The sequence below is a fragment of the Terrapene carolina genome, unplaced genomic scaffold (assembly GCF_002925995.2).
Source record: "Terrapene carolina triunguis isolate 2854851 unplaced genomic scaffold, T_m_triunguis-2.0 Scaffold740, whole genome shotgun sequence".
Taxonomy (NCBI): domain Eukaryota; kingdom Metazoa; phylum Chordata; order Testudines; family Emydidae; genus Terrapene; species Terrapene triunguis.
In genome coordinates this window covers 1,134,129-1,156,827 of record NW_020665091.1, presented here as the reverse complement: position 1 = coordinate 1,156,827, position 22,699 = coordinate 1,134,129, and the positions used below count along the sequence as shown (strand labels likewise).

At 49.3% G+C, this 22,699-nt stretch overlaps 1 pseudogene; it reads left to right on the top strand.

Annotated features, from left to right (window-relative positions):
* Positions 1-11,469, top strand: part of LOC113408075 — a 36,390-nt pseudogene extending 24,921 nt beyond the window's left edge.
* Positions 11,470-22,699: the final 11,230 nt, after the last annotated feature.

Below are 22,699 nucleotides of genomic sequence, written 5' to 3'. Positions count from 1 at the left end.
CAGTTAATCTAGGTCAGTTCTTCACTGAATCAGCACCCAAGATGACTGCTGAAAACACCTAAGAATGATCTGGGGAAGAAAGGACTGGACCTGGCTAGAAGTGTCTGGCCTGTGAAAAGAATATCTGGAGTTCTAAGCTGCAAGCAAGAGCAGTTTGTCTTCAAGAATCTCTGCAACACACTTTAAACAACATTTAGGGTGATAAATTGCTACCTGTAGCCAGTTCCTTTAGTGTATTAAGTTTAATTTGCATGTTTGCTTTATTTGCTCAGTAATCTGCTTGCTATCTGTTCTAATCGCTTAAAACTTGTTTTTGTTTTCTATAAACCAGTTTGTGAAATTCATAACGGGGGGGCAAAAAGCTGTGCATATCTTCCTCCACATTGAGGGAGGGGGTGATTTTCATGAGCTTATGCTGTACAGATTTCTGTGCAGTGCAAGACAATATAGTTTTGGGTTTACACTCCAGAGGGGGTGTGCACTTGAATGCTGGCCAATCCCCAAGCTGAGTCTTCCCATGCAGAGCTGATCTCAGTGTCTGTCTTTCTGCAACTGGGTGTGGCCTTATCTGTGTGTGTGCTAGAGGAGGCTTCAGGGCCTGGCTTAGCAGGACAGGGTGAGGGAGCCCAGGCTCGTGGAACAGGTGGGCTCAGTGGTACCCCTGTACATCAGGTGGCACCCTGTAAGGGGGGCAACCCATCACAAACATCACCCAACCAAATGCCAATGAACTACAGACCCCACAAAGAACAGCCCAGTGATCTTGCCAGTTTCATCTGCAAACATATTTACAAGTAGTCTTTTGTGCGTTTGCCCCATTGAAATAGCTCTAGATCCACTCTAGATTCTTAATGTGCGTATCACAATAGTAGGCAGGCTGCATTAGGACCTCATGGCCACCATGACAAACTCATTTAAAGGTGCCACACATGTAGGTGGGCATACTCCAAATCTCATTTTTGGACTAGGATTGTGGAGTGGAAGGGTGACAATTATACCTTTGTCCTGGTCAGATCAGAATCAGCTTGGAGCCAAGGCTTAGCTTTGATTCTTTTGGGGCAGAGGAGCTAGTTAATCTATCCTCCCACCGAGATGTATGAATCTGCAACAGTCAACTACCTCACAGGATACTTCACCTACAGGACTGTTGTGAGGCTTAGTGACTTCTTGTTTGTAGGGGGCTTTGAGAATAGAGTGCAATATAAGAATTAATATTAATGGTTATCACTGCACTGCCCTGGCACTTTGCAGTGGCTGCTAGGGGGTGTGTCTGACTGCTGGCCCTACTCTTTTGACCTACAGAAGAGATTTATTTAGCTTTCCACTATTTCAGGATTCTCCTGTAAGCAGCCCAAATACACATGGGTAATTATAAACATAGCCTTGTTCCCTATGACCAGAGACCTGTGACTAGTAGAAAGAAAAAAAAGTCACCCAAACTTCAATAACCACCGTCACTGGAATATGTCCACTGCAGATATTTTTCAAACTCTGATTTTCATGGCTCAGTGTTTTAATTTGCTTGACCATTTATTTGCCAAGGAACACATCCAAGAGAGACAAACTCCACATATTTCCATGGGCAGCATACACCAGCAACTTGAATGGCAGATGCTATAAAAGAGAGTGAATGTTCCAAGACATTCTAAGCGGCCCCTTTAACATATAGAGAATGTGTCGGTGAGGAAAGCCTTAAAATGTGGCTCTGCTCTGACAAGTGATGCTATAGAAGTGGCACTGTGGGTTTCCATGTTCACTCTCTCCATGACTCCAGGTCAGTTTTGCTCATGGTGCAAGTGAAAACTGATGGGCTTTCCCCCCCCCCCCCGCCCCCCCCAATGGCTGACCTGGAATCTGAGAGTCAAGCTGGGTTCTTTCATCCTTTTGCCTCGTCATCCATAAGAAAGTTTCCACAGGCAAATTTCTGTCCTCAGTTATACCCTGCACCCTCACAAACCTTTGCCAGTTCAAAGGTAACTCAGGTAGTAATACTGAAAGAGATTGCAGGTGACCTGTGTGAAATGAGCTTGAGTCTGGATCCAGTTCCCAGTGTGACAGGTGTCCCCATCACAAAAACAACTTCACAGATGACACCTTTGTCTCTCACCTGTTCTCACTGAGTGCTGCAGAACATTCTGTTTAATGAATTTTCATTTCTTGCCAAAACGTGTTACCACAGCGCTCGGGATTATGAATCCCCACTGCACATGCATTGCACTTTCCCATGTAATTGTTGTGGGTGGCCTTGGAGGTCTTGTGGGTTGATTTGGCTACCCTTAAAAGCAATTTGGAACCCTCTGCTAGTGCAGAATATGGCAGTCTGCTCGCTTAATGGAGCATAGAATAACTGCTCTGTAGATTACACGGTCAATTTATTTCTGGGTACGATTCATAATGTTCGTTCTGATCTATACCACTGTATATGCTTTGGCTCTTGTCTGCCTTAGATGTCAACTCTTCATTATGGACCAGGCAAGCACTTGAGATCAAGTGGCTTACTGGCTAGCAGTCCCTAGATTCGAACTCTTGGGAGCGGGATGTCCGATTATCATCCATGGAAGGCACTTGGCTCAGTCACTTCTAGAGCTGACTGGATGATAATTCAAAATCTTGAAAGTGTCCATGGAACAGAAATTTCTCTTTCCTGGTTGGATCAAAGAGTCAGGAAGGAGGTGTTTAAATGTCAAGAGAGACTGTCACTTCTCCCTTCTTGGGGCCAAAACTCTGCTTGGGTTTTTTATTTGGAATTAATAGATGTTAGTTTAGTTCTTGCTGTTTAGGTTGATTTTTGTGTGTCTGAGACTCCATGAAGTCCTCTAGGCACTGCTTTATTGATTATAGATGGAAGGTGTTCAGATACTATGGTGAGGTGCCACAGTCTAAACCAGTGGTTCTCAACCAGGGGTACATGTACACAGAGGTCTTCCAGGGGGCACATCTGCTCTTCTAGATATTTGCCTAGTTTTACAACAGGCTACATAAAAAGCACTAGCAAAGTCAGCACAAACTAAAATTTCATAAACCTGTTTTTACAGCTCTTTATACTGTACATTGAAATGCAAGTGCAATATTTATATTCCAATCCATTTATTTTATGATTATATTGTAAAAATGAGAAAGGAAGCAATTTTTCAGTAATAGTGTGCTGTGACATCTGTATTTTTATGTCTGATTGTGTAAGCAAGATGTAACTTGGTGGTACACAAGACAAATCAGACTCTTGAAAGGGGTGCAGTAGTCTGGAAAGGTTGAGGGCCACTGATCTAAACCCATAAGATAGGGATATCATCTCCAGACCCCTTTCCCAGTAGTTTGGGAAAGCTGCCTCCACAGCATGTGCACCTCTCCCCACATAAAAGTCCCTGGGCAGGAGGAGCCAGATAACACAGGTGAGCAGGGGATAGGCAGTGCATGTGGATTTGGGGAGAAAGGACCGACCACACTATGCCAGATTCTCCTCACTCCCCAAATCCATGGGATAAACAGGAATACTTGATTGGATCTGCATTAATATGCACTGGGACATCTGGCTGCACTGGAAGGAGGCAAAGCCATGGATAGTGTCCTTGGATCTTCCACACATGTGGAGCCTGATCTTTACAGAGCCCCTGTGGAGGAGCATCTGCAAGCTGTGAGGAATGGGGGATGTTACTACACAGCTGCAGCTACCCAGTTCCATGCCCTCCTGAGGGAGAATTTTGGTTCCCTCTGCTTGCAGATGCAAAAAGGATGATCCAGTCCTAATATTTTGGAGCTCAATCATGCCCCTAAGATCTGTACTTGTATCTCTTCTTCCTAGGTAGAAAATGGTCTTCACAGCAACAGTTTTCCCTTTCTTCAGATTCTGCAGAGGGCTGTCCATATACCCAAGGTTCTGTGTGGTGGGATTGGCAATTAGAGGGTCAGGAGAAGAGTGAATGTACAGGCACCAACTCCATGGGTGCCCCAGGGCCCAAGTATCCACCCCAAAAAATAGGGGGTGCCCAGCACCCACAGGGACAGATTAATTTTTTTGGGCCTCAGTGCCTAGACTGTGGCCCTGCCCCACCTGTACTCTGCCCTAAGGCCCTGCCTAGCCTCTTCCCCCCCAAGGCCCAGCCCACTGGTCACACAGCAGGGAGTGGGCAGAGACGAGCACTCACCGGCAAAAAGCAAAAGTCAGCGCCTGTGAGTGAGTGGGTCAGGATCAAGGCTCAGGGGACATACATTTTAGAGATTCCCAGCCAGAGGCTAGGCTGCAGAAATGCAATATTTCTTCTACAGTGAGGATTGCCCTTTAAGGGCAGCCAACACCAGGGGGTTCTAGCAGTACAGCTCCATTGGAACGGTGAGGCCAAAGAGCAGCTCCAGGAATCCAGAGCAGTAATGGACAGTTAGAGCACCAAAACAGAAGGCCCTGGCTGCCTGCTGATCCCCTCCCACATTGCCCTGAGGTAAGTGTAATGGGGTGCACTCACTCTCACAAGTACCCCCATCTCATAGTGCACATGCCTGCTCTCTTAGTTTGTGGTGGGTCTTCAGTGACTCAGCCCTCCAGCCAAGTCACACACAGTAAGTACGTGAGATAAAAAAAACACACACACACACACACTTCCAGGACACAAGTCCAGTCAGGCCTATCCCAAAGCCCTCAGTAATGTCTCTTTATCTGCAGCCCCATTCCTGAGCTTACTCCTTAATCAGTCCAGCAGGGCTTATCACAGTATCCTGGTTTGAACTGTCTCACCCACTTCTGGGATCTCTCAAATGATCCCTGCTCTTCAAGCAGTCCTGACCCTCATGCAAGACCACATCCCCCAGGGCTCCCTCACTGGAGGCTCTTCATCTCTCTGGGCCTTTCCAGCCCCAGCTCTTCACCTGGGCCACTAAAAGAATTCAGTTTCCCCTTCAGGGATGTATCAAAGTCCAGCCCACTTTCCCAGTGGCTGGTGGGGAGGACCCAGGCCCACCCTCTACTCCAGGTCCCAGCCCAGGGACCCTATAGGGAGCAGCCATCCACCACATCCCTTTAAATAAACTGTATCACTTCTACAATTCCCTGAACCACTTCCCCACATCCTCTGTTCATTCTTCACACTTACCTCAAGGCCTTGTCCTGATGGAGTCCCAGCAGCCAACCAGGAGCACTATCCATTCTCCTCCAGCTCTAGCAAGGAACTGAACTCACTCTGTCCCTGCAGCTCTTCTTATACTAGCCTGCTGGGCCCCGATTGGCTGCTTCTCACACAGCCACTTTAGGAAGCTTGGAGGACCTTTCTACTGCCCTTTTGTGGGGTGGGGTGAGGCAGGGCTGCAAGGCCTCCAGCACAGGGCTTCCGGACCCAGTCCACCTCATCACAAGAAGCAGTGCCCCTTTCCAAAGGACGCACCTTGCAGAGATGTCTTCCCCCATTGACTGGAATGGCTCTGTGCCAATGTACACCCACGGTGACTTAGGCACTGCATTTATTGTCGGAATATTTCTTATTCTCAGAAACCCCACAGAGCAGGCAAATTATTCAGTCCCAGTCAACATAATGTTGTTATTATTATTAAAAAAAACCTTTACTGAGGCTTTGTCCTGTGCCAGTGTCCTCCATGCAAAGATCTCAAAGCACTTTACATGGGTCCTGAATTAATCCCAGGGCGCTGGGCAAGCACATTATTGCTTGGGGCTCTCAATGCCCCCATGCAATAGTCTCCCCTTGCACAGTTGTGGAACCCCAAGGCCAGAGAGGGGAAGTGCTTTGTCCAAGGCCATCCATCCAGTCAACAGCAGAATTGGGGCAGACCCCAGAAGGCCTGGCTCCATGTTACAGAGCCTCACCCTTCCCACGAAAGAAATGCTTCTTGGCAATAGATTCATCCCAAGATGCTAGCAGTAGAAAATGTATCAGGGGTACTGCCCTGAGGGTCTTCCCTGGTGCCAGGCGGTGCCATGCACCTCTCTAAAACCAAGCTCTGGCTCATTTCAGTGCTAAAGAAGCTGTTGGCCCAGCATAGAACCCTGCACCCCACATCGCATTGTCTTGTCTGGCTGGGGGGCTAAGCGTCCTCCCAGAACAGTGGTTTTCAACTTGTGCTCTGCAGATCCCTGGGGGGAGGGAGGGGAGGAGGCTGTACACTACATCTAAGATTTCCAAAGGGGTCCCCACCTCCATTCAAAATTGTTTAGGGGTCCGCAAATGAAAAAAGGTTGCAGACCACTGTCACAGGCTATTAGTTGCTTTGTTGAACAACCTGGGGCCACCATGTCCCTTCCTCCCCCCTCACTCCATCCAGACTGGGAGCACCTCCAGGTGTATCGGACATTTGGGCTAGCACTAAAGAAATGTGCTGGAGAACAGTCTGAGGAGTCTCACTAAGCTTAGTGTATAATGTATATGGTGCAGATTGGTGTCTAAAGCCAATATTTTGGGAGCGAGGGAGCAAACATGGCCAAAGCCTGCATATCCAGAGGCTAAAGTTTCTATCATGGGCTGCTTTCGACTGTTATAATTTTTGGCATGGATTCAGTGAGAGTCCGCTCTGCTGAAAATATTTGGGCTGTGAAAACTCCCACACTGTGAGAGATGTCAAGTCCAATTAAGTGACTCATATCCAGGTTTCTGTCCAATAGGATTTCCCATTAAATATCAATTTAAGAGGCGGCGGGGGGGGGAGGGGATGCCATCGCTCTTTCCCTATGCCTTTATCTCTTCTACCATCTCCACGCTCAACCCTTTGGTACTAGGAGAGAGTCCACAGCATCTCTCTGTTTCTCTCCCTCTGCCACCTTCCCCAATTTTTCTTTGCTTTGCTGTCACTTACAAGGGGGACTTGCACTTTTTCATCAGCATCATCTCTTGCAGCATTTCCAAGCCACTGGCAATGGTTTATATATATATATATATATGAGATAAAGAGGGAGTTGGGACAAAAGGATACCAGGTATATCCTTGCATCTGAAGAAGTGAGGTTCTTACCCACGAAAGCTTATGCTCCCAATACTTCTGTTAGTCTTAAAGGTGCCACAGGACCCTCTGTTACTTTTTACAGGTATATTTTAAATCTGATCTTCAAGGATTGGAAGAAAACTAAACATTTATTTCCCTCCACCCCAGTAAATAAACACATACATAAAAAAGAAGGGGATGCATCATTATTCCTGACATACAGTAGTGTGTGCCTGGGAATAGAAGAGACATCAGCTGAACAAACAATCTCACTTCTGAGCCAGATCATATCAGAGACCTGAATGTCATTTTCTCTTTACAGGGGTAAGCCAAGGAGTACAACATAAATTAAATTTTATCCCGACCATCATCTTTATCGATTGTGCTGCTATTAGGAAGGGGGAGGGGGATATCTTGATTGTGTTTATCTCTGCATCTCTTTTGTTATTTATCGAGACCTGGGAGGAGGAAGAGAATTGAAAAACAGCTCTTTTCAACACATTCCCCCTCCCCCCGCCCTCCCAGCCTCGCCCCCCTCTAAACACACCGGCTACTGATATATTACAGATCTCTCGGAGAAAAAAGACTGATGGGGAAATGTATTTCTAATACGTCTTAAATTACCTAGGTTGTTATTTATACTCTCCAAATATTAGATAACATCTTCCATTTCTGGACCTGCGAGGCCATCACAAGGAATGAGATCTGCCTTTTCCAATTCAAATAGAACAACTCGCTGCTTTTCATTTATTTTTTTAATGTCCCTCTCCTGGAGTTTCGAACTATAAAAGCACCAGGGTGGGGGAAAGAGGGCTTTAAGAAAGATTGTTGCAAAGACTCGGGCAAGGTAAGCTCTCTTTAATATTTTTTTGCAGGTGAAATTGGAATCGTTTTATTTGAAATCTCTCTTTGTTCAGATTGCCAACATAGACGCTGGATATTGTTTGAGATCAACCCAAATCGTAAAGAAAGGGAATTCAACACGCTGTATGGACAAACCTTACACAACTTTCTCCTATAACTAACGCTATAATTTACCGTTTTATATGTTGCCACGCTGTAAATTTCTAAAGCTATTTATCTATCTGTTCTTTTCAATCAACCTCTCAGCTGAAAGGCGCTATTAATATTTTTCAGAAGATCGCTAATATTTAACCTGCGTAGTGGCGTGTTGTTTTGTTTTGTATTCTTGCTTTCAGAATCCCGTTAGTAAAATAATCAGCATTTTAAAGTAGCAATAAGCAATTCGGAAAGTTCTAGTGATCCCCGATTCTCTGTTGTTCTTTCCCCCTATTTTCTGTTTTGCAATCGTTTCATGTTTGTTTCCTTTGCTCTCTACACAGCTTCCTGCAGCTCCACTGTTTGTTTTCTTGACACATTCGCTGGCATATTGATAGACTTTTAATCCGTGTGGATGTGTTGTAATAAAACAACTAGCTACAGAGAGAGCTGTATTTTAGAATCTGAATTCCCACTCAGCCTTTCCTCAAACGAAGCTCCTCGATGGGAAAAGCATTTCAAACAGGCGGAAAGCTTACCTGACACCTCACCCTTTATTATTAATTATCATGATTATTTTATTTAAAATCTTTAATGCGCTCTGAATCATGCAGTCTTTCGTTCTGAAGATTTTTTTTGCAAACTGGTTCTGAGTAATAATAATAATATATAATAATAATAAATCATTAAATGCCCACAGTAGTTAAAATCATAAACTTTACATTGAAATACTTTGTAATCCTAATTTTTGTGGTAGGATAATATTCCCTCCTCCCTCCCGCACCCCACATTTGTGTCCAAGGTTATTCTCTAGTTGCCTGATGTATTGTTTTATATTATATGCCAGCATGTCCATATGAATTCCTGGATTTGCATTGCTGTCTACATGACAGATGGTGTTCTGTGAAGCTGCAAGAAGATTGAAATTAGACATGCCTTTCAAAAGAAAATTGAATCCTTTAATTTATTTACATATTTTAGAAGGAGGGAGAGAGAGAGAGAGAGAGAGAGAGAGAGAGAGAATGAAAAGAAATGTGAACTTTTTTTAAAAACCACCTTTAATAACCTGGAACCCAGAAATATCCCCATCCAATCAGTTACTCTGACGCTATAGATTCAAGAAAATTAGCACAAGAAAGCAGCCCCGCATTGTAGGAAGAATAGAATAGAGGAGATACATTAGATCCTATAGGTTTGATTGTATCTCCCCCATACTTCCACACTGGCCTTATTATGGTTAAGGGGTCTTAAGTTATATGTCTTTCTATTTTAAGCCATCAAATCCATATTGGATTCCATTTCTGCTTACAAAACCTTGGGAGAAGTAGGGAGGAGGTTTGCTGGTTATGATTATGCTATCTGTGTGCATGTATCATTTTTGTATTTAAAGGTATTAGTATTGGCTCTATACTGTCTGTATTTAAAACTTGTGCTATGCTTCTGGATGACACCCCAGACAATTTGGCATCAGCACTGCCTAGCCTGCTTGATGGCTCATTAAGGACCATCAGCTATACAACTGACCCATTGAAAGAAGGCACATACACCTTGTGACTCAGCAAGGCATGCAGGGACATGCCTATGGACAAAACTCAAAGGTTTTTTTATGCCATGTGCTGGAATGCTTGTGGTTGGGACAAAGAACGAACGGCCACATCACAAAAGACTGCTTCAGCTTCTCCATCTTGTCTTCAATCCTGCTTCTGACCTCTGGAGGTACCTTGCTACAAACTGAAGCTCTGAACAAAGGATTGAATGACCCATCCCAGCTGTGGATGTACTCCAGAGACTTGATTGAACCTGCAGTTTATTCCATCACTGCTACAAGCCTGAACCAAGATCTTTGCCATTACTGTATGTAATTGATTCCATTTAACCAATTCTAGCTCTCATCTATATTGTTTTCCTTTTATGAATAAACCTTTAGATTTTAGATGATAAAGGATTGGCAACAGCGTGATTTGTGGGTAAGATCTAACTTGTATATTGACCTGGGTCTGGGGCTTGGTCCTTTGGGATCGGGAGAACCTTTTTTCTTTTACTGAGGTATTGGTTTTCATAACCATTTGTCCCCATAACGAGTGGCACTGGTGGTGATACTGAGAAACTGGAGTGTCTAAAGGAATTGCTTGTGTGACTTATGGTTAGCCAGTGGGGCAAAACCAAAGTTCTCTCTGTTTGGCTGGTTTGGTTTGCCTTGCTGTGCATAGAAACCCCAGCCTTGGGCTGTAACTGCCCTGCTTTAAGCAATTTGTCCTGAATTGACACTCTCAGTTGGGTCCCACCAAAGCCAGCATTGTTGCCCCCTGCAATTTCAGCCCTCGGGTCCCTGCACAGGCTGCCAATGCACCTCCATCCAGACATGCAGCCCCCACTAGAGTCATGGGCTCACTATACAGCAATGCTGTTGCAACTCATGCTCTTTAACTTTTCTCCCATCAGAGTGCATGTTGTTAGAGCAAGAGCTGCACCTGACTCTGCTCTTTGAGATACACTCCTTCCTTCCTGTCGTGCGATTCAGTCAGAGCCACTAAGAAGAGGGACATTCCCAGCAAAGTGCGGAATGAATAAGATCATCACCTACCAGGATGTGAACTTCGGGGGACTGGCCAAAGAGTTCACCTGCAGCATGTCTGATCTGTGACAGGTGGATTTCGGTGACACCATTTCCTCACTGAAGGTCATTGGGCAGCCGTGGCTGGCCTTCAGAGATCCTGATTATGGAGGACCAGTCCATGCTTTTAAGGAAGATGAATATGGCCGTGTAGGTATGAATAATCACATCTCCTCTCTGCAATTGGTTTATGAAGACTGGATGAGCCTCTGATCACCTTCTATGACCCTCTATGAGGTGCTAACGAAGGAGACTGACTTGTCTACAGGATATTTTGGTGACAAGACATCTTCTCACATTGTCCAGAGAGGTGCCTGGCTCCTCTACGAGCACCCCAATCAAGGAGGCTGGTATTACATGGCCCAGTCAGGAGAGAGGCTTCAGGACTATGGGATGATTGGATTCCATGACCGGTGTTCCCATGTGCATCCCTTGCTACCCAATCTCCCCGTTGTTACCTCCAAGGTCCTATGGGAACAGTAGAAGGTGGAGAAGGAGAAGGAAATTGTGATTGATGAGATTGTAGAAACCAATGCAACGGATCATGAACAAACCTTCACCATCACAACCAGCAGGGAGTACGAGGCCTCCACCACCCAGAGCTTCAACTTCAGTAGCTCCTCTACTCTTAGAATGTAGAGGTGGAAGTGGGGATCTCACACTCCTCCATCTCTGTGGAGACAGAAATATCCAGCACCATCATCTTTGAGAAAGGGAAGAGTGTGTCAACCACCATTAAGGAAAAACTTGAGATACCTCTGCCAGCCAAGACCCCCTCCCCACACAGAGCTGACAGTCAATGTTGCGAGGAAGGAGGTCACCATTTCAGTGCCGGTGGAGCTGACCATTACCCAAGGTGGAAAGATGAAGACTGAGTATGAGGAGTACCGGACTACATCAGGGCGTAGCATCCACACCATGTACATTGAGAAGAAGATCTAGGTTCCAGTGAGGAAGCATCCCTCCCCCTGCTGAGCCCGTTGTGTTTCCTGCTCCTTTCACACAGCCTAATTCATGTCTGCTTCCAAGAGATAGCCAAGGGAATTAGTTTGTCATGTATTCTCTCAGCCATGCGTTAACTGGTTCTGACACAGACCTTCTCAATTGCTTACTGTCTCCACTCTGCCCTGCAACACAGGTGGCATTAGCAAAGGAGACTTAGGCTACGTCTTCACTACCCGCCGATCCGGCGGGTAGCAATCGGTTTATCGGGGATCGACTTACCGCGTCTCGTGAGGACGCGGTAAAATCGATCCCTGAGCGCTCTGCCGTCGACTCCGGAAATCCACCTCGACAAGAGGCGGTAGCGGAGTCGGCGGCAGCGCGGCAGCGGTCGGCTTTCCCCCGTCCTCACCACCAGGTAAGCCGACCTAAAATACGCAACTTCAGCTACGGTATTCACGTAGCTGAAGTTGCGTATCTTAGGTCGGAATACCGCTGTAGTGTAGACCTAGCCTTATAATCACCACACTGCATTGTCCCATGGGGAATGGCTGGGATCCCTCTGGAGAGTGTTTCAGAGGCCAAGATGTACCTAAGATATCACTAAATTACCTGCTTTTCCTTTGTTGGTGAAAACTTGAGCTCCTTAATCAGGTTTTACTCTACCCTTGACACCAATGAGAATTCTGTGTAAGAATCTCAGGGTTGGGCCCAGTATTGGGGAAACTGCAATTTTTAAACAGTATTTTTGTATTTTATATAGAATGCTTTATATGTTCAAAACACTCTGTAGATAAGATCTAATTAATTATCACAGAATCCCTTTCAGGTGGGTGGTGTGTTTCAACCCCTCTTCCAGCAGGTGATGCGACTTGCTCCAGGCTCCACAGTGAACCAGTGGTGGAGCTGAGATTAGAATTCAGGCTCTCCTGACTCCCAGCCCTGTGCTCATGTCTCTACACCCCATTGCTTTGCAAAGAGGTTTTATTAAATATTTTCTTGACATTTTGGAACATGAGCTGGCACCGGGCTCCATGCCCCCCTACAGAGAGCTGCAGCACCAGCTTCTCAATACCCTCCACAGGGAATCTGGGACTTCACTTTTATCTGTCTCAGGTACTTGTCTGGCCCCCATGACAATAGTATTTGAGCACCTCACAAGCGTGAATGCATTTGTCCTCACAATACCCCTATGAGCTAGGGCAGTTCTAGCAGCCCAGATTTACAGATGGGAAACTGAGGCACAGAGAGGCTAAGTGACTTGCCCAATGGTGTCTGTGGCCGAGCAGGGAATTGACCCTAAAGCCCTGGCTAGCACCCTAACCACAGGACTGCCTAGCCCAATATCTCTGTATCTCCAAACCAATGTCCCCGGGAAGTTGTATTTACACAGATGCCCACAATAGCATTGTTCCCTCTCTGAGTCTTCCTCGGAGATGCTGTTATGTCATTTCCTGATGCTGAGAAATGTCGTGCTGAAATGTTATTGCAATTTGTCTTCTGATGGTGGTGTTTTCTTCTGATGTTTCTCTGCTTAATAACATGTCTGGAGCTGGCACAGAACTGAAGGGTTTTCTCTCTAAGTAAAAACCAGGGGATGAGATGCAGTTACACCAAGGTTGCTGATTTGCCCTTTTGCTATTATAAGGGCTCTGTGAGCATCCCTGGGTGTGGCTCTCCCTGGCACTACTGCTCTCAGGTGCAGGATGGGATATATCATCATGCAGCAATGAGTCCATATGCCTCCATCCCAGAAGGGCTCAGAGTAGAACCATAGAATCATAGAATATCAGGGTTGGAAGGGACCTCAGGAGGTCATCTAGTCCAACCCCCTGCTGAAACCAGGACCAATTCCCAACTAAATCTTCCAAGCCAGGGCTTTGTCAAGTCTGACCTTAAAAACCTCTAAGGAAGGAGATTCCACCACCTCCCTAGGTAACCCCATTCCAGTGCTTCACCACCCTCCTAGTGGAAAAAGTTTTTCCTAATATCCAACCTAAACCTCCTCCACTGCAACTTGAGACCATTACTCCTTGTTCTGTCATCAGGTACCACTGAGAACAGTCTAGATCCATCCTCTTTGGAACCCCCTTTCAGGTAGTTGAAAGCAGCTATCAAATCCCCCCCTCATTCTTCTCTTCTGCAGACTAAACAATCCCAGTTCCCTCAGCCTCTCCTCATAAGTCATGTGCTCCAGCCCCCTAATCATTTTTGTTGCCCTCCGCTCCTTCAGCTCCACAAGTCGCTCTGTTACTCCATCTACAGAAGGTGGGATTTAGTTTGTATTGCTAGCAAGTTTCTTATATTGCTCGTGACCTAGCTGTGTCTCTCTCACACAGACAATAAAGACAACAACACTGATAACAACATTTCAGTACCCCTGCATTCAGTACTACAGTGATTTGTAACCCACACCAGCCAAAGTTGATCACTTTGGCAACACAGCTCTGTTTGCTGGATACCTAGGCAGAGTGTGTTCATGTAAATACAGTCTGGTCCTGAAGCCTTTCCCCTCCCACCCCCGCCTCATCTAGCTAGCTCACTAGCTATCAGGGGAGAGCTCATTCAGACCTTGCTTACATGTGGACTATCCCTTTGCTTATTTTTCTGTCTCCTCTTTGCTGGATAATAAGCTTTCTTTCCCTCAGGTCTCTTGGGATGTGGGGCCCTGATAGAGTGTGTGTGTGTGTGTGTGTGTGTGTGTGTGTGTGTGTCCCCTGGCGGGGCAGGGCCATGAGTCACAGGCCTGCTTTAGCTGTTGGAGGAAGGCTGGGCTGGGCAGGTTTTTAAAGCTGCAGGGTGGTTTGGGTTTGCTGCCCAGTCGGGGGATTATGTCTGTACACTCGTCCATGTTATCCCTTTGGGGTGCACTGATCCTCTCTGTGACCCTCAGATTCCTCCATCTCCATGGGCAGCGCATATAAGAGGCTGGGGGAGGCTAAGCCTCACCAAAAAAGGCTGGCCATGCAGGAGTGCAAATGCTGCGGATGTGGTGTGGGTCACCTCCCTTTGGAGGCGTGCCAGCCCTCCGCCTTTGGAGGGCCAGAAGCAAAGCTCCCTAGAAGTAGGGGGCCACCAGTGACCAGACTGTGGCCCATCCCGTGCTTTGCCCCGAGACCTCAGCCCCGCTCAGCTTCTTCCCAAGATCCTGCCCTTGCTCTGCCTCTTCCCACTAGGCCCATTCCACCCACTGCTCCCTCGTCTTCACCGCGGAGAGGAGTGAGCAGCCGGCGGGTGGGGAGGGAGTGGCTTATGGGGGGGGGCTTGGGAGAAGAGGTGTAGACGAGCAGGTGGGCGGGGGGCTCGGGAGGGAAGAGGTAGAGCGAGGGTGGGGCCTCAGGGGAGCAGGGCCATGGTCTGGGCGCTGGTGGCCCCCCCACGTCTACAGAGTGTCCGTTGCTTATGTGTAAGCCTCCCCAACCCACCGCATATGTCCATCCCCCTTCTGTTTTTCTCTGACTGCAGGTGGTGGGAGAGGAGATCCTGCTAGAGCTGCAGCCTAAGCAATAGTGAGTGGCATGGTTATTCTAAGCTCTGTTTATTTCCCTTTGGCAGAAGCCAGCTGAAGCTGCAGCTGCAATTTGCTCCATTTGGAGCAATGTTTTGTACAGTAAAAGTAATTTGATTTGGGTTTCCTGTATTCCCCAGGCGTGATGGGGCAGGTATGGGAAGAGGGCAGGCAGCAGAAGCAGAACCCTTGTCCTGGTTGCCCACAGATCTGCTGCAGGAAGCCACACATTCCTGGTTCTCCCTAGCAGGGGCATCACTGGCTCCTCAACCTGCTTACTGGCAGCTTTTGGCTCTGCCAAAGGATTCTACCCTGATGCACACAGATCTATGTCCACCTGGCAGCAGGCTCCTCATAATGCACTTGCTCTGTGGAAGAGGAGCTCCCAGCAGTCTCTGGTGGGGCACTCTGGGATCTGTTAAGGAGGCTACAGAACCTCACTGGGGTAAAGCAGCTTCACAGTGGGCCGGTCAATCCTGTAGTGTCTCTCTAGTGAGGGAACTCTTTTCCTTGTTTTGTTGCTCCAGGAGATGCTACCAGTTCTTCGAGTGATTGCTCATGTGCATTCCACAATAGGTGTGCATGCTCGCCACGTGCACCGGTGCCGGATGTTTCTCCCCTAGCAGTACCCATAGGGGAGCACCCCTAGCAACCCCTGGAGTGGCGCCCCTATGGTGCGGTATAAGGGGCTCTGCGCGCTCTCCCCACCATCAGTTCCTTCTTGCCGCCAGTGAAGGTGCGTCAGAACTGCTCTGCTCCAGCTTTGCTGTAGCTTCCCTCTTGGACGCTGTTAGTTCATAGTTAGTAGTACCTGTAGTAAAAAGTAGTTTAGTTAGAGTTAGTTTAGTGCACCCGGGTTGGGGCTTGCCCCGGGCTTTAAGTCGCGCGACACTTGCAAGCAGCCGATGCCCGTAAGTGAGCCGCACGCGGACTGTTTACATTGTCTGGGGGAAACCCAACTCAGTGATCGCTGCAAGATTTGCAGATCCTTCAAACCTCAGACCAAGAAGGAGTGGGACATTCGGCTCCAAGCCATTTTGATGGAGTCAGCCCTGACCCCAACACCGCTGCACCGCTCTGAGTCGACACCGAGCACCGCGGCATCGGTGCGCAGCAACCCTTCGGTGCCTTCCACCAGCCAGCACAGCTCCCCATCCACAGGACTCTCCAAAAAGGCAAAAAAGAGGTCTTCTCCGCTGAGGCACTGGGGCAAGACTGGGGGAGAGACTAGACCCGGGTTGGGCAGCTCTCGGTCCCCATCGGCCTCCCGGCCTCCGACTCAAGTTGAGCGGAGTAGCCCGGCCCACTCCGAGCTGACCTCCCCAGACGTTCGGGTGCCCTGCAAGTGGCCCAAGACGTTATGTCTCTGCTGGTACCAGGGGCACTGCCGCCGTTGACTCCCTGGTCCAGAGGCAAGCCACTGCTCGGATCCCATTCACAGTCTAGGGAAGGTTCCCGACGCCATTCCCCACTCAGCGACCGCCCCGTGCGCAGGTCCCCATCGATCGCCACCAGGCTGTCTGGCTGGGTACCGGCTGGCAGGGGTTCCAGCACTGCCCCGCCTCGAGGGACCATAGACCTCGCGAGGAGAACATGCCCTGTTGAGACCAGGACAGACAACACCGGAGGTCCTTGTCTCCGAGAGGCTACCATAGCCCTTTGCGGTACAGGCATTGACACCATTCCCATTCTTCATCTCGCTCGAGGTCCTTGCTGTGGCACCGCTCCCACAGCCCCAGGCATTGATCGCCGGCACCTCGCCATCGCAGATCCACCCGTCGGAGCTGGTCGCGGAGCAGCTGCTACCGGCAGTACTCCCACACCAGGATCACGGTCTCGCGGTTGGTGCCGTTCCCGATGCCACCGCATGTCCTGGTCCCAGGATAGCGGCAGATCATATGCCAGCCCGGCCTCCCTTCACAGTCGTCAGTCGATGGGCCAGGCTAATCAGGTTGAGCAGCCTGCTCCGCCAGTGCCACAGCAGATGCAGTGGCACGGGGCTCCTTGGCCGGTTCCATGGTACCAATGGGCCCCATGGCCCCCGACGCAGCCCCCGGGGGGGGCTTGCTCGGTGGCCGGAGCCTTGGAGAGACCATCGGCCGCCCTTTCTCAATCTCCCAGGAAGGAGTCAGTGGAGCGTTCATCCCTGGTCCCGCACCCAGAGGGGGACTGAGTGGTGGGACCTGCGGCACCAGTGGGGACTCAGAGTACCGCACCCCCATCCTCATCCTCCCTGGATGAGGTGATCATGGTTCCTCCTCCGCCTGTCCCACAGGAGGACTCTAAAACCCACCAGGAGTTGTTGAAAAGGGTGGTTTCAAGCCGAAGAGGTGGAGGAACCCTCGGACTCCCTCTTCAATGTCCTTTCTGCTTCGGCACTGACCAGGGTGGCTCTCCCACTCCATGAAGGGGTGGCAAAGTTTTCGAATGCTTTGTGGCAAACCCCGTCTTCCTTGCCCCCCATCTCTAAGAGGGCAGAACAGAAGTACTCCATGCCTGCCAAGGGGCATGAATACCTGTATACCCACCCTGCCCCCAACTCCCTAGTTGTCAAGTCGGTCAACCATAGGGAGAGGCAAGGCCAACCAGCCCCTACTTCTAAGAATAAGGACTCGAGGAGACTAGATCTATTCAGTAGAACGGTTTATTCATCCTCGAGTTTCCAACTGAGGGTGGCGAACCACCATGCCCTGCTGGGGAGATACGAGTTCAATTTGTGGGGCTCTCTGCCCAAATTTGAGGACTCCTTCCAAGAGTGTGACAAAAAAGAGTTCAAGTCTCTGGTGGAGGAGGGTACAGCTGCCGCCAGGGCAGCCCTTCAGGCAGCCTCAGATGCCACCGATACGGCTGCAAGGTCTATGGCCTCCGTGGTGTCCATGAGGAGGGCGTCGTGGCTCCTGCTGTCTGGGTTGTCCAGCAAGGTGCAGAACTCCTTACAGGACCTTCCATTCGATGGCAAGGCCCTGTTTGCGGAACAGATGGACATGAAGTTGCACGGCCTGAAAGATTCCCGCACAACACTAAAGACCCTTGGCCTCTATGTCCTGGCCCTGGCCAGTACCAAGTTTAACCCTCAGCAGACTCCCACCCAGGCCACCCACTCTAGATATGAGCCCCTTATAAAAAGTCAAGGGACTATAAAAAACGCCTGCAATGGCAGTCCTGGTCTGCGCCCCAACCTGCACCCTCCAAGGGTAAACAATTTTGATGGGATGCCCGCGGGAAACTTATTGGGTCATACCAGGGATCCACCCGCAATAAAGCTTTCCTTCTCCAACTGATTGTGTACTTTTCTCCCGGAGTGGTCGCGGCTGACCTCGGACCGATGAGTCCTCAACATCGTCTCCTGAGGCTACACCCTCCAGTTTACCTCTACCCCACCCACCCATCCTCCATCCCCATCCCTCCTCAGGAACTCTCTCACGAGACCCTGCTCGAGCAGGAGGTGAGGCGGCTCCTTGGCTTAGGAGCGGTGGAGGTGGTGCCAGCGGAGTTCAGATGCAAGGGGTTCTACTCCTGCTACTTCCTTATCCCGAAGGCCAAAAGAGGGCTCAGGACCATCCTGGACCTGCGAGGCCTGAACCAGTACATGATAAAGCTCACGTTTCGCATGGTCTCTCTGTCCTCCATCATCCCCTCCCTGGATCCCAGGGACTAGTACGCCACCCTCGATCTGCAGGATGCATACTTCTACATTCATATATTCAAGAGACACAGGCTTTTCCTCCGTTTCATGGTTGGACAGGAGCACTACTGATTTACTGTCTTCCCATTTGGCCTGTCCACTGCTCCCAGGGTATTCACAAAGTGTATGTCTGTGGTAGCAGCCTATGTCGGGGGTCTAGATCTTTCCTTATCTCAACGACTGGCTGGTCAAGGGCAGCTCCAGGTTGCAGGTGAGGGATCACATATCACTCCTCCTGTCCACATGCACCATTCTGGGCCTGTTGGTAAACGACAACAAGTCCAAGTTAGTCCGGTGCAGCGCATAGAGTTCATTGGGGCGATTCTGGATGTGACGTCGGCCAGGGCCTCCCTCCCACCAGACAGATTCGAAACCCTAAGGGAGCTCATCAGCACAGTCACAAGGTTCCCCGTGACCACAGCCAGAGCGTGTCTCCAACTCCTGGGACATATGTTGGCGTGCACGTATGTGCTTGGCTACACCAGAATCAGAATGTGGCCCCTTCAGCTCTGGTTGGCCTCAGTATTCTCCCATTCCAGAGACAGGATGGACAAAGTCCTCACTATGCCCGAATCGGTGATCACCTCTCTGCGATGGTGGTCCTCCCCGGGGAACATGCTCCAAGGGGTCCTGTTCAGGGGCCGACCCCTGTCTGTGGAATTGGTGTCTGACGCGTCGGACCTGGGGTGGGGAGCCCATGTGGGGAATGTTCAGACCCAAGATCTGTGGTCCGCGCAGGACCTTACCCTGCATATAAATGTCAAGGAGCTCAGGGCAGTCCGTCTGGCATGCGTGGCCTTCCGCTCACACCTGGAGGGCAGAGTGGTCAGGGCTCCCATGGACAACACGGCCTTGATGTTCTACATCAACAGGCAAGGTGGGGCTTGTTCCTCAGCCCTCTGCCAGGAAGCCCTCAGGCTGTGGGACTTCTGTATAGCCCACGATATTTGCCTGGAAGCCCACCACTTACTGGGCACCCGGAATTCTCAGGCGGATTGCCTGAACCGAGACTTCTCCTGTCAGCACGAGTGGTCACTACACCCAGAGGTGGTGCACAGGATTTTCCAAACGTGGGGCACTCCCCAGGTTGACCTGTTCATGACACAGCAGAACCGCCGGTGTCCCCGCTTCTGCTCCAGGGGTGGTTGGGGCATGGGCGCCATCTCAGATGCCTTCCTTCTGTCCTGGTCGGGCCAGCTTTTCTATGCCTTTCCCCTGATCCTGCTGATCAGCAAGGTCTTAGAAAAGGTCAAAACGGACAGGGCCTGGGTCCTCCCAATCACCCCGGCATGGCCCAGGCAACATTGGTACGGGACTCTCACAAGCCTGGCAGTCACCCCGCCGTGGCCATTGCTGTCCCACCCGGACCTGCTATCCCAGGACAAGGGCCGCCTCCTCCACCCCAACCTAGCGTCACTCCACCTCATGGCGTGGCTGCTCAATGGTTAGGCCAGGAGGAGAGAACTTGCTCGGAAAGGGTTCAGCACGTCCTCCTGGAAAGCAGACGGCCCTCCACATGTCGGACCTACCTGGCGAAATGGTCTTGGTTTTCCCGGTGGGCATCTTGCCTGCGTCTGCTCTGATCCAGCTTATATTAGACTACCTCCTTCACCTTACAGCCCAAGGCCTAGCGCCCTCATCCGTCAAGGTGCACATAGCGACCTTCCACCCGCTGGTGCAGGGCCACACGGTGTTCTCCCATGCCATGACTGGCCGATTCCTTAAGGTTTTGGATCGCCTCTTCCCATATGTTAGGCCCCCAGTCCCGCAGTGGGACCTGAACTTGGTGCTGAGCAGGTTGACAGGTCCCCCATTTGAACTGCTAGCTGCATGCTCCTGGTTGCACCTCTCGTGGAAGGTAGCTTTCCTGGTGGTGATCATGTCTGCTAGATGGGTCTCTGAGCTCTGGACCCTGACCTCTGAACCCCCATACACGGTGTTCCATAAGGATAAGGTCCAGCTCCGACCACATCCTTCGTTCCTCCCCAGGTGGTCTCCATATGGGTCAGGACATTTTCCTGCTGGTGCTCTGCCCCAAACCCCACACATCCAGTGAGGAGTGCTGCCTCCACATGCTGGATGTGAGACGGGCTTTGGCTTTTTACCTGGAACGTACAAAACTGTGCAGGAAGTCCTCACAGATATTCAGCGCTTTGGCCGAACGCATGAGAGACCGGCTGATCTACACTCAGCGGCTCTCCAACTGGATCACCTTGTGTATTTGTACCTGTTACGACCTGGCGGGAGTCCCCCCGCCACCGATTGTGAGGGCACACTCAACTAGGGCTGTCTTTCTGGCCATTGTCCCCATCCAGGTCATTTGTCGGGCTGCCAGATGGTCTTCGGTTCACACGTTCACCTCTCATTATGCGATCGTCTCCCAAACCAGGGAGGACACCGGGTTCGGCAGGGCTGTACTCCGTCCCGAGTGTCTGTGAACTCCTACCCACCTCCAACAGATATAGCTTGGAATCACCTATTGTGGAATGCACATGAGCAATCACTCAAAGAAGAAAAGACAGTTACCTTTTCCGTAACTGGTGTTCTTCGAGATATGTTGCTCATGTCCATTCTACATCCCGCCCTCCTTCCCCTCTGTCGGAGTTGTCTGGCAAGAAGGAACTGAGGGTGGGGAGAGCGTGCAGCGCCCCTTATACCGTGCCATAGCGGCACCACTCCAGGGGTCGTGAGGGGCGCTCCCCTACAGGTACTGCTAGGGGAAAAACTTCCAGCACCAGTTCATGCGGCGAGCATGCACACCTATTGTGGAATGGACATGAGCAACACATCTTGAAGAACACCAGTTACAAAAAAGGTAACTGTCTTTTCTATGGTCTCCTGGGCCTGCTCTAAATGCTCATCAGGCTGGCGCTCCCCAGCCTAGCTAGACCCTCAAAGGGCATCAGTGACAGAATCTCAGGCTGACATGGCATGGCCTTGGTCTTGCCACGTTGCTGCTAGTGCAATGGCAGCAAACAGGATGCTCCCCTGCCTCACAAGGGGGATGAGGCCTCATTTCTTTATGTCTCTAAGCTCCACAGGTGGAAGACACTCGGGAAGAGCAGAGCCTGTGGTTATTCTCTATAATGACTGTAATTGGACCAGGAATAAAGTTCCCCTGTGCTTGTGTGATATTATTGACATGAACTGTTACCATATAGATCATTGTTGCAACCACTGTTATATATTTGCACCATATCTTGTACAAAGAAGGTCACGTGAGGTGTCTATGAAAAGGTTATAGTTTGCTGGTTATGATTATTCTGTCTATATGTGTGTATCATTTTTGTATTTGAAGTTATGAATATTGGCTATGTACTTGTATCTCAATGTGTTTGATTCTAAGTAGCCTGAGTGAAGCATTTGGTCAGCTTTTTCAGAAAGGACTATTCTCAGTAAGTTCCCAATCAAGAAACACTTAACTGACAATGAACTTTGGGAGACGCCAATCCACATCTGAGCTTTCCTGGGAACGTTCAAACTAACATGTAAACAATGGTGTTGGACTGTAAAGAACTGAGTCATGCATGGACATGTGACTTGCCCATGTGACTCCAAACACCATCTTTTTGCTGTGATTTTGCACAGGAGAACAAAGGGGTTTCCGCTCACAAGAGAATATAAAAGGACCTGGAAACCCCTCCATTTTGTCTTCAATCCTGCTTCTTAACTCTCGAGAAACTTTGCTACAAACTGAATCGCTGAACAAAGGACTGAATGACCCATCCGAGCTGTGGATGTACTCCAGAGACTTGATTTGCAGACCTGCAATTTATTCCATCACTGCTACAAGCCTGAACCAAGAACTTTGCCATTACAGTATGTAATTGATTCCATTTAACCAATTCTAGCTCTCATCTATATTTCTTTCTTTTTATGAATAAACCTTTAGATTTTAGATTCTAAAGGATTGGCAACAACATGATTTGTGGGTAAGATCTGACTGATTTATTGACATGGGTCTGGGGCTTGGTCCTTTGGGATCGGGAGAACCTCTTTTTTCTTTTCCTGGGGTATTGGTTTTCATAACCATTCAT